The 12113-nt window shown below is 41.4% G+C and overlaps 1 long non-coding RNA gene across 2 annotated transcripts in view; it reads left to right on the top strand.

Moving 5' to 3' along the window:
- Positions 1 to 12113, top strand: part of LOC144579731 (uncharacterized) — a 109283-nt gene that overhangs the window by 69598 nt on the left and 27572 nt on the right. The window lies entirely within an intron of this gene.

Raw genomic sequence — 12113 nt, 5'->3', positions numbered from 1 at the left:
TGGAGCTGGGGTTCAGTCCGCTTTGTCTCCTTGCAGCAGGAAAGACATTCAGGGATTCCCTCATGCAGGTGGACTGCGCTGGGTCAGGTGCCGGCTGGGAGTCAGTAGGTCTCAGGTGCACATCTTTGCACCAGTGAGAACCAGGTGAAACACAAGTTAATCAGCCAGGGAGGGCTGCAAGGTGGGGGTGTGGAAACACAGGTGAAGTGGGTCTTGGTGGAAGGCATCAGTGAACAGAAAAAGACCAGCTGGAGCTGTCAGTTCCTGTTTCCTCCCTGTGCTCTTGTCTCTGGGTTTCCATTTAGAAGATTCCTTTCTCTTTTGGAGAATGAGAAGGGCCAGAGTAGGGCTTGGAGGAGGGGATCAAGAGTCGAGAGTTTTGGCCCAGTTCTAGACTTTAAATTCAAGGGTGAGAGATAAAGGGACCTCAGGAATCACTGGGAGGAAGGGAGGCAGCCTGAGGTTCCTGGCAGAGGCCTCACCTGGGCACTGAGTGAAAGCACGTCGAGCTGTAGGTCCCCTTCTCCTGCCTGCCTTGGGGAGCTGGTAGGGAAAGATGGGCACAGGAGGATGAGGCAGGCAGGACCGCGGATGAGAGGAGACGCAGGTGAGTTTCAGTGTCTCTCAGGGCCATTTTTGCAAAGCCTTCCTCCTTTAGTGACCTTGGACACCTTCATCATAACACTGTGGCCCCTCGCCCAGGCTGGCTTCACCTAAGGTCGAAATGTTTTATCCTGTCCGAGCCTGTCAAACATCTCATTTCCTTAGCTCTCGGAAATCAGCTGGCCGGCTTTCTAACTAATTAACAGCAAGGCATTAATACTTTCTTCTCACGCTCACAGTTTAATGTGCTTCCTTTGCCAAGGTTGTTTGCAAGGGAGAAGGGTACAATCTTTTTGTCTTTGAAAAATAATTTTTTCATTTTGTTGTGAAAACACCTAATTTCAAAAAAATATTTATATAGAAAAAGAAAATAAATAGCAATAATTCTATAACAACCCAGAGGAAACCATTGTTTACATAGTGGTGTGAGTCCTTCTCACCTTTTAGTCAATGCATATATATATATATATATATTAGTATGTATATACTTAGTATATATACATATGTATATACACACACACACACACAAAGTTTCTTTGCTTTTTAGCAGAGAATTCTTGAGGTGATGACCAAAGTTCTCAGCCAAAGAAATGAATGTGTCCCAGTGAGATTTGCATTGTCCCCTCTGCTTACACGGATTCTGTAGTGAGCAGGGGCAGGAATGAGCCCAATGAACAGCCTGCGATAGCTACCTTTTGTTCAGCTGGACTGGGACTGGGAAGGTGGCAGACCTGCAGACTCAGACAGCAGGCATTCAAATATAAAGACTTAGGAAAGGCAGGTGGGAGTCAGGTTTGGAGCAGTCCCAGATGGAGTTACCAGTGGCTTTTGTTGCCTGGACAGGAATCTGAGTCAATTGTATTCACTGGCAGCTGGGACCCACTCAGCTTTTGTGGTTTATATATTAAGGTGTACCAAGTCTTAAAGATTTGGAAACTTGTAGGGCAGTGCTTGAACCTTTTGTAGACATCAAAATTCACTGTGTTTCAGGAAAAGCCAAGTTACGTGTCACAGGCTGGTTTTCCAGGAAGCAGGCTCTGGGATGAAGTTTCGTGAGTGGAAAGTTTATTGGGGAGTGCTGTGGAGAACAGCACCTGTGGAGGAAAGCAGGCTTGGGCAGAAGGAGAAAATGAGTTACAATGTGTGCCTGCCAGACTCCACTGACCTCACAAGGGCTTTGACGTTAAAATGGTCCATCAGAGTCGCCCTGTGTTGGGCCCATATCTGGCCTTTATTCTCTTTCCCCACTTGTTCGGTCATTGGATGTGGGCTACCCAGAAGGGGTGTGACTTGGGGAGGCAACTCTCTGTAGCTAAGGCAAACCCCGAAGGAGTGGTCTAAATCATTGACATCTAATTTGTAAAAATACTGTGCTGGCCAAGAGAAACACATCTTGGAGTGGCCTCTGGATGTGGCCTCCAATTTAGATCCTCTGTGCTCTAGGGAGAAGGCAGTGTCTCTGCTCCAGCTTTGGTTTACTCACTGTAAGACCTGGGCCAGATGATATAATCTCTGCATGTGTCAGTGGCTCACCTAAAAAAAAAGGGAATCATAATTATATCTGCTGTGAAGAGCTGCTGTGCAAAGTAAACGAAGTAATACATAGAAAGCACAAAGCACAGCACCAAACAGATTGTTAGCACTCAGTCAATGTGATTTGCTCTTATAGTAATTACAGCGTTGGTTTTTTTTTGAGACACGGTCTTGCTTTGTCACCCAGGCTGGAGTGCAGTGGTGCGATCTTGGGTCACTGCAGCTGCAACTTCTACCTTCTGGGTTCAAGCAGTTCTCCAGCCTCAGCCTCTCTCCTGGCATGTGCCTGGCTAATTTTTGTATTATTTTTAGGGGGACAGGGTTTCACCATGTCTTGAACTCCTGACTTCAAGTGATCTGCCCACCTTGGCCTCCCGAAGAGCTGGGATTACAGGCGTGAGCCACTGTGCCCAGCTGACACTACCTTTTACCTTCAGATTATCATAAGCTCCTGAAATTCGTGATTCTCAAATTTGATCTTTTGGGCTATGTCTTCTGTCCTTATAACCTGTTCCCATTGCCTACTGGATTTTTCCATCTGGTTCCAAGTAACTGAAGGTCCATTACTATCCCACCACCCAACACCTTATGAGCTATATCTGCTTCCCAATCCTGTTTCTCCACCCTTACCATCTCCCAAATCAGCACTCTCCATGTTACCCAAACTGGAATCTTTAGAGGTATCATTTCTACCTCCTTTCTTTCCATATTTCCTTACTCACCAAGGCTGCCATGATTCCATCTTCTTCTGAAGAATTTCTTACATCCTCCTCTTTCCCTTGCCTTACTTCACCTCTCATCCCTGTGTCTACTTTTGATGAACTCCACTTCATTCTCCAGATGGCTGCTAAGGAGATGCTTTTTTCCAAACCACAACCATAATCATGTTATTCCTCAGCTTACATCCTTCCTACCTCATTGCTTCCAGCAGAAGTGTTAAGTTTCTCAGACTGTTTTGTGATCTGGGCTCTACCTACCCTTCAAGGTTCATCTCTTACCACTCCCCACAGGAGCCCTTGCTGCCATGCTGATCTGCCTGCAGTTCCATAACGTGCCATGTTCTATAATTCTGTGCTTTCCCATGCATGGTTGCTTCTGTCTGGCAGGCTTACCTCCCCTCTTGCCCATCTTCCTGGAGGATTCTTATTTATCCATGAACTCTTGGTTCATATATCATCTCCTCTGGGATGTCTCCCTGACCTAGTTCAGACATTAGCATTTTCTTTTTTACAAATCTCCATCATTCATTTATTTAAAACTTATTTTTTCAGCAAACACTGACTGAGTTCTCATGATATGTCAAGCAATCAGATCAATGCAGCTATTGAATTATTTGTCACATGTCTAACTGCAAATCTGTGAGCCACTAGGACAGTGGCTTTCTTAATTTTGTATTCCAAGTATCTAACATAGTCCCTGACATGTACGCAATAAATGCTGTCCATGTAAATGAAGATAAAGTGGTACTATTGGCTAAATAGTAATCTGGACAGATGATCTGACAAAGCACTTTTTAAATATTAATGAATACATTTATATAGAATCTTATATAATTAATTTGTTATTAATTACTCTGCTGGCTGTGTGAAAACAGTATAAGGACACAGAATTGGACAAGTTTCCAAAACTCGTTTACTCTGATTAGGGGGTTACTCTCTTTGGACTTAGTTGGGGGTCCCCTGGAACCTTGGTTTTCTGGGAGTTTATGAGAGTTAGGCCTTTTCCTCATTACTGTCCTATTCCTTTAAAGGACTGAAATTCATTCTGACCTGTAAGCAGGAGACCCGATAGTAGAGATGTTGACCTTACATATAGCTTCCCAAGAATCCACAATTATTGTGCACTGTTTTATTGTAGGCCAATTCTGTAGGAAGAAAACATTTTCCTTCTTCTCACTTCACCTTTCATTCCATCTTTGAGCTTTTCTTTTTTATGTGCAGGCAGTTATACGATCTACCTTCATCCTAGGCTTGCTGTGGCACACGGAAGCTGGCAGCCTTTGAGAATGGCTGGAGAGGAGCTCTGTTAACATTCAGTAGCTCTCCAGCCCAGCCTCAGAGAGATCATTGTGGGTCCTGCCTGTGGTCACTTGGGAGTGCTTTATTTCATCTTCCCAGTGGTCAAAGTTCCAGACCGAGGCACTTGGGAGTGGTTTATTTCAACTGTGAGCTCTTGTACTTCTGGAATTGGAAGTGTGGCATGAGGCCATCTTGTTGGATATGGGCAAGGTATGCCAGTGCCTGGAGAAGTATCCGTCTTCCTTGACTTTCAGCTGGTCTTTTTCCTCCTCTAAATGGACTATCAGTGTGGAAAGATACAGAGCCTAGAAGTTGCTATTAATGTAGCATAACTAATTAGTGATTTAAGGAACTTTGAAAGAACAAGGAGTTCCATAACAAGATGACGTTTACATTAAAAATGATCCCCAGCTGGGGAAATGTACTAGACATGCAGTTTATATAAGGAAAGAACATCCCTCTTTCCCTGATATAGTCCCTGCTGCTTTTAGAAAATAGTTAAGCTTTCTTTGATGGACAGATGATGGATTTATGTCCCATCCAGAATGCTGTAATCAAGAATCCAAGGCTCTCCTTGTTCTGGCTGAAAATGGATAGCTGTATTGTACGGTGATCTGGTCTTTTTCACAGACAGTGATCACTATCAATTCCATTCAGACTAAGATCTATTGTCTTTGTCTCTGAGTTTAAAATTTGAAAATTTCATTTATAAGCCATATCCAGTTTTTATAGATTTAAATAGTTAAGTAAAATCTCTTCTGGGCTTAAACATTTCTTCTAGGAAACCCTTATATGTTTTTATTCAAGGGGAGGCAAATTTACATGTATTCCTTATGTTACCTTTTATGTTTTAGGATCAAAGGGCATATGCCTTTCATTTTTGTTTTTAAATACATATTTTGAATGATATGTGCATTATAGTAACATACAAAATTACATACAATTATTAAGCCTTCCAGAAAATTAAACTACTCAGTCTTTCTATGCTTACTTGGAGTTATTTCCTTATTATGGATTTACCCCTCCAGAATTATTCAAGGCATATCAGGAATAGAAAATATATATAATATGTTGTTAACATGAAGAATAAGGCCTGCTTTTCTCCTTCATCTAATAATGTCTCTTGGAGATGATGGCGGTAAACATCGTTGCTACTCACCCATATTTCCACTTCCCCTCTTGCTTAATTCAGTAGGGATGCACTGCTCACCCGTTGCAGTTAGGTTGCCATATGACTTCTTTGAATGAATGAAATGTACCCGGAAGTGACATGTGGCACTTCTAGGCAGAAGAATTTAAGAGTAGGTGCATAGTTTTCTTTTTCCCTCATGGATGCCCCTGCACTATGGTTATGAATTTCTAGATGATAAATCAGATCCCTTAGTGAGGATAACATGGTGCAGGGCATCCTTCTGTTCCATGAGTATATGTTGCATGATAGAAAAATAGTTCTCTTGGCTTAAGCTACAAATGTATTGAGATTGTTTGTTACTGCAGTATAACCTAAGCTATTCTGGGTGATATAGAGATTGTTCTATATTAGTATGTATACAGTACCTCATTCTTTTAAAAATATAAATAGAAATCTATTATTTGATTGTAATATGGTTTATTTGGCTAGTTGTCTGTTGATTGATTTAGTATGTTTCTAATATTTTGCCATTACAAACAATGCTTCAATAAATACCTTTGTAAATTATATTGTTAGAGCTGGATCCTTTTTTATCCTTCTTCTTTGAATGAGATGAAGTCTTCTCGGACCCACTATTTGCTGGAGTGTGTATGTGTGTGTATGTTTATGTGTATGAGTATGTATTTGGGAAGGGGTCATGGTCAGGTCATGTTCAGGCTGCCAAGAATTCCTTCTTTCACAGTAAAATTTCTCATGATACGGAGTAGTATGTAGTATTACTTCCATGAGATGGAGTAACATAATCTTTACTTCCTTTCAGCCAGTAAGAGTGAGCAACTGTATCTACCCTGCCTCATAGACACTGCTTCCTACAAACATAGCATGATTATTAGTTCACCATTTAGCTTTGTCTTCCTCGCTTCTCCTTGGTGCTATTCTGATCCTCAGAGCTTGTTCTAAATCAGGAATTATGGATTTTCCCACTAGTAGATGTTGCCTCCTTTGCAGTCTTTACTTTGCCACTTTTGCTGAGATTTGCCATCACAGGCATTCTCTTGCAGCATCTTCCTGCACCCTCTTTGACACTCTCTGCCTTTGGCTGCTCCTCCTCACATTTTGTATTTTGGGGCTCACATATGTCTTCTAGTTTCATCAAAATTGTGATTTGATGTATATTTTCTATTGTCTTTGTTTTGGGGTGATTTTTTAAGAAAGGAAAGGGGCAGTGCCAGCTTTATTATGTTGTTTTAAAATCAGAAATTCCCTTTTACTTAAAAAATATTAAGAGTTGTCACTCATTACTTTTAAACTTATGCTTAATCCAAAAAAGCTCATCTAACTCAATTCGGGAGTTACTAGTTTACATAATATGAAATTTGCAATTTTTGTGGTAAAATATCCTAGAAGATCAGCAATTTCATGTGGCCCAACCAAATATACTGAGTCTGTTCATCGTGGAAAATACTTGGTGCTTTTTCTGCTACATACAAAGGCATGGGAACTCCTTCTGACAGTTGCTGGTGACCATAGTAACCATTTCTCTGTCTTGCCTTGATACTATACCATCAGGGGCCCAGGCACACTGATGCATGGCATTCTGACTGGCATTATAGCCTCATATTGGAAATCCTAGGCCTGGCTCTATTTGGCATGAAGCATAGAGTAGGGTAAAAAAAATTTTTTTTAATGCTATGCAACAGAATTGGTAGTACGGTTTATATTTTCCTTATTTCAAGACCAACCGTAACACATTGTATAGAGAGCATGTAAATTATTTGCTTCCAAATGGCAGTATTCCCTACATTAGAATGTAATGCTTACTAGAAATAGTTGAATAACAAACCCTAGAATACTGCATTTGAACCTGAGGATGAGAGGTAGACTTTTCATGGTGTGATCTAAGAAATAACGATATAGTAAATAACTTCTATGTGATTGTTTATTTTTTTTGGCTAGCATTCTATCATTCTGGTTCTTATTCTAAAAGCCAGTGTATGTTGTTTCATTGTCCCTGAATTTGTTATATTGTGGTGTAGCAGCTGTGATCTGTGTTCCAGTATATCTCTGGCATCACTGCTCCTGAAAAAGCAATTGCTTCCTACTGCAAGTACTTGCAGCTCTCTGTGGGTGGCCACAGGAGCATACTTGGCCCATGCATAGGGCAGGTGAGTAGTGCTGGAGAGTTAACAACTCCCAGGAGCAGTCCTGAATCAAGGACAGATGGGAGCTGGTGGATAAATATTCCAGCTTTCTTGAGCCACAGCTGGGAACACCCAGTTCTATAAAGTTTCCCAGAGCTCCCAATGGGATTGAGCCCCACTTGTCCACAGTGGTGGTCAGCTCACTGACACACTTATTTTAGTTTCCTTTCTTTCTCTGTCTAGTATCAGGGATGTTGAATCTTTTTTTTTTTTTTTTTTTATTATTATTATTTTTTTAATTTAATTTTATTTTTTTTAAATTTTTTATTGGATTATAGGTTTTGGGGTACATGAGCAGAGCATGCAAGACAGTTGCGTAGGTACACACATGGCAGTGTGCTTTGCTTTTCTTCTCCCCTTCACCCACATTTGGCATTTCTCCCCAGGCTATCCCTCCCCACCTCCCCCTCCCACTGGCCCTCCCCTTTTCCCCCCAATAGACCCCAGTGTTTAGTACTCCCCTCCCTGTGTCCATGTGTTCTCACTCATAGGTGGATGTTGAATCTTTTGTTTTCCCTGGGCCACATTGGAAGAATTGTCTTGGCTCACACATAAAATACACTTACACTAATCATAGCTGATGAACTAAAAAAAGAAAAAATCACAAAAAAAATCTCATAATGTTTTAACAAAGTTTAGAAATTTGCATTGGGCTGCATTCAAAGCTGTGCTGGACTGCAGGTTGGACAAGCTCAGTCTAGTTTCTTCCTTCCTTATGAGGCTTTTGGGGATCACTTCTCAAATAAGGTTCTTTTACTCAATCCATGTCTCAGGCTATCCTTCCAGGAGAATCTAATGTAAGGTAGCTGGTATCCAGAGAGGTCTTAGCAGGCAGACCCTTAGGATGATATCCTAATGTTGGGTCATCCTCTAGCTGGCTAGTTGGCAACCAGGGCTTCATTGCTGGGGTTTATGTGGTACTTGTGGAGTCCTGATAAGATAAGTAAGCAACAATGAGGAAGAAGCCCCAGGTGGTAGAGAACAATTATTGTGAAAAATGGCTAACTACAAACAACCTTCCTGCACAACATCCTCTTCCCAAATACCTCTTTCCACATGTATACCCTCTGGCATGGCCCTATAAGACTTCTCTCCAGCCCCTGGCTCTTTGCAGACACCCTCTTCTTTGCTATGTTTCCCATTGCACTCTTGCAACGTATCTTTGTACTTTCTCTAATATATCTGCCTTTTTAAACTTACAAGTGTCTTGATAAATTCTTTTACCACCTGCATCACCAGCAACAGTCCTGCCAGTCACACCTACAACAGTCTTGATAGTCCTTGGTGTCTTATAGCTCACATGTATTAAAACCCTCACCTGGGACAGACTGGGTAGCATACAGAAAGAAGGGAAGGCATGGGCTTATCTAATAGTTCTAGTGCTTGAAAGATATGGTCCATGGTGATTAATGGGCTGTAGAACAGTTGGCTGGTGTTAATGCCCATAGAAACCCTAAAGGAAGAAAACAATATACCCAGACCAGCCAACTAGCAACTCAGGGAACAGCATAAAAACTAGAAGGCCTTTAAGGTAGCAGTTTAAGTGGGCCCTGATCTTCTGAAGCAAGAGGGCAGGATGTGCTGAAAATCAGGCATAAGATTTGGTTGTAAATGTGATAAAATAACAAAGGAGGCTGAACCAACAATCCTAGAAAGTCTCCTATGCTAAACTAAAGGCCCTGGTAAGGAAAGGGTGGGACTCTGAGATATGGGATGAGGGTATTTGGATATAAGCCCTAATGTCCTCCTAACTGCTCTGGGCTGGCAGAAATGGAAAAGATAAGCCTCCTATAGACCAATGTATTCATTTCCTAGAGCTGCTATCACAAATTATCACAAAGTGCATGGCTTTAAACAACAGAAATTTATTCTTTCATAGTTCTGGAGGCCGAAGTCTGAAATTAAGGTGTTGGCAGTATTGGTTCCTTCTTGGAGTCTCTGAGGGAGAGTATGTTCCATGCCTCTCTCTCTCCCAGCTTCTCTGGTGGTGCCAGTACCCTTGGAATCCCTTGGCTTGCAGATGCTTCACTACATTCTTTGCTTTTGTCTTCACATGGCATTCTTCCCTGTGTCTTCTACACTTCTAATGACACCAGTCTTATTGGGTTAAGGCTCACCCTAGTTCAGTATGATCTCATTTAACTTGACCACCTCTACAAAAACCCTATTTCCAAATAAGGTCATGTTACAGATACTGGTAGTTAGGGCTTCAGTATTTTTGAGGGGATACAATTCAACCTACACCATCTGGAGACCATGTACATGAAGGCTCTGTAATATGACACTAGTCTTTCTCAAGCTCTATCTGTCTCCTGTCATTGCTTCTAAACCAATGATACTAGGGTCATGTTCCAGCATGGCCCAAGGGGAGACACTTTCCCTATCATGAGAAGAAAAGGGTTATTCATCAAAAGAGCTACAGGATAGGGCTCATATAACCAGCAAGAACAGGAAGACAAAGACCAGAAATTGATCTTGAGAATTTGGACCAGGGAAGGCAGAATATAGAAATAATAAGGACGAGTATTTGATATGGGGCAGAATTTTACATATTGGCAAGTACACTCTGAGCCATATGCTGATGGGATGGCCCCTTAAAGCTTGGAAACAACAGTGGCATCCAGTGAATGAGGTGGACATGCTAGAATTGCCTTGACAGGTATCAGAGAAAGGGATAAAAGGTTTAGAAAGCTGGTTCTGTTAGAATGAGAACCATGATGTGGACATATACCTTGATAATTAAAGAATAAAAGAATCTGGGCAGAATTGGTCACAGACATTTCCCTTTATTTCACTAAAACTTTCTTCAGTTCATCATTGTGAAGAATTAGAATGAATGTCCAAAACAAATTGTAATTAAAGCTGTGTGTATTTAAAACTCTAAGTGTAGAAGTAGGGAAACTACTGTCTGCTCTTGTTGGTGGGGTCTATGTCATGACACTGAGATCCTCTAACTCTTTCTAGGAGGTTTGGAGTAAGGAATCTTCGAAGTTCTTTAGCTCTCACTTGAAGTTTAAGAAGTTCTCTCTTAGCTACCACCTTGGGATCCAGAGAGATATATCCACTTGTGCACCATGGATTCCCAGGGGAGATTCTTGGGCAGGAGCTGCCTGGTCAATGAAGTGGCCAGCTCCTTGGGCTTACAGCCACGGATTCCATTTTCCATGTACACGTTTCCCTGCATTTTCAAATGGCTTTCAGCTTCCTCCTAAACCCTGAGTTGAAAGCAGCTGCTTAGCTTTTACCACATATGCAGATGCATTTATTAAAAACTTAATTATATTCTGATCTCTATTAAGTATTGGATTTGTAACTCACTGCAGAATTCTGCAGGAATAAATGAACTGAAATAATATTCTTCCTTTCAATGGTGACATGGAATCTTCAGTTACAGTGTGTGAGGTAGTTGTTGTAGAAGCAAAAACAAGCCCCTACTGTGAGAGCAGGAAGGATGCTGCCTGTATTACAACTGAGCCACTTGGCCTGGGAAATACTGTGACAACTTAATTGAACAATTGGTTATGCAACTGGTAGAGTTTTACATTTTCTGAACAAAATGATTGATTACCATGAAAATAGAACGTAGCATGTTTCTCGCAGTTGAACCAATACATAACAAATAGGGGATGGAATCTATTGTGTGTAGACCCCAAAGAAAAGATGAAACCAAAATTCTGACTGAGTCTTTGGAAATTCAGTTCATTTTCTTTCTTTTTTTTTTTTTTTTAAATTTTTTATTGGATTTTAGGTTTTAAGGTACATGAGCAGAGCATGCAAGACAGTTGCGTAGGTACACACATGGCAGTGTGCTTTGCTTTCCTTTTCCCCTTCACCCACATTTGGCATTTCTCCCCAGGCTATCCCTCCCCAACCTCCCCCTCCCACTGGCCCTCCCCTTTTCCCCCCTATAGACCCCAGTGTTTAGTACTCCCCTTTCTGTGTCCATGTGTTCTCATTTTTCATCACCCGCCTATGAGTGAGAATATGCGGTGTTTCATTTTCTGTTCTTGTGTCAGTTTGCTGAGGATGATGTTCTCCAGATTCGTCCATGTCCCTACAAACGACACAAACTCATCATTTCTGATTGCTGCATAATATTCCATGGTGTATATGTGCCACATTTTTCCAATCCAGTCTATTATCAGTGGGCATTTGGGTTGATTCCAGGTCTTTGCTATTGTAAACAGTGCTGCAATGAACATTCGTGTGCATGTGTCCTTATAGTAGAACGATTTATAGTCTTTTGGATATATCCCCAGTAATGGGATTGCTGGGTCAAATGGAATTTCTATTTCTAAGGCCTTGAGGAATCGCCACACTGTCTTCCACAATGGTTGAACTAATTTACACTCCCACCAACAGTGTAAAAGTGTTCCTTTTTCTCCACATCCTCTCCAGCATCTGTTGTCTCCAGATTTTTTAATGATCGCCATTCTAACTGGCATGAGATGGTATCTCAATGCGGTTTTGATTTGCATCTCTCTGATGACCAGTGACGATGAGCATTTTTTCATATGATTGTTGGCCTCATATATGTCTTCTTTTGTAAAGTGTCTGTTCATATCCTTTGCCAACTTTTGAATGGGCTTGTTTTTTTCCTGTAAATCTGTTTGAGTTCTTTGTAAA

Source organism: Callithrix jacchus, chromosome 16, assembly GCF_049354715.1.
Source record: "Callithrix jacchus isolate 240 chromosome 16, calJac240_pri, whole genome shotgun sequence".
NCBI classification, from domain to species: Eukaryota; Metazoa; Chordata; class Mammalia; order Primates; family Cebidae; genus Callithrix; species Callithrix jacchus.
The sequence above is the reverse complement of the archived record's forward strand: the minus strand, read 5'-3'. Positions and strand labels throughout refer to the sequence as shown.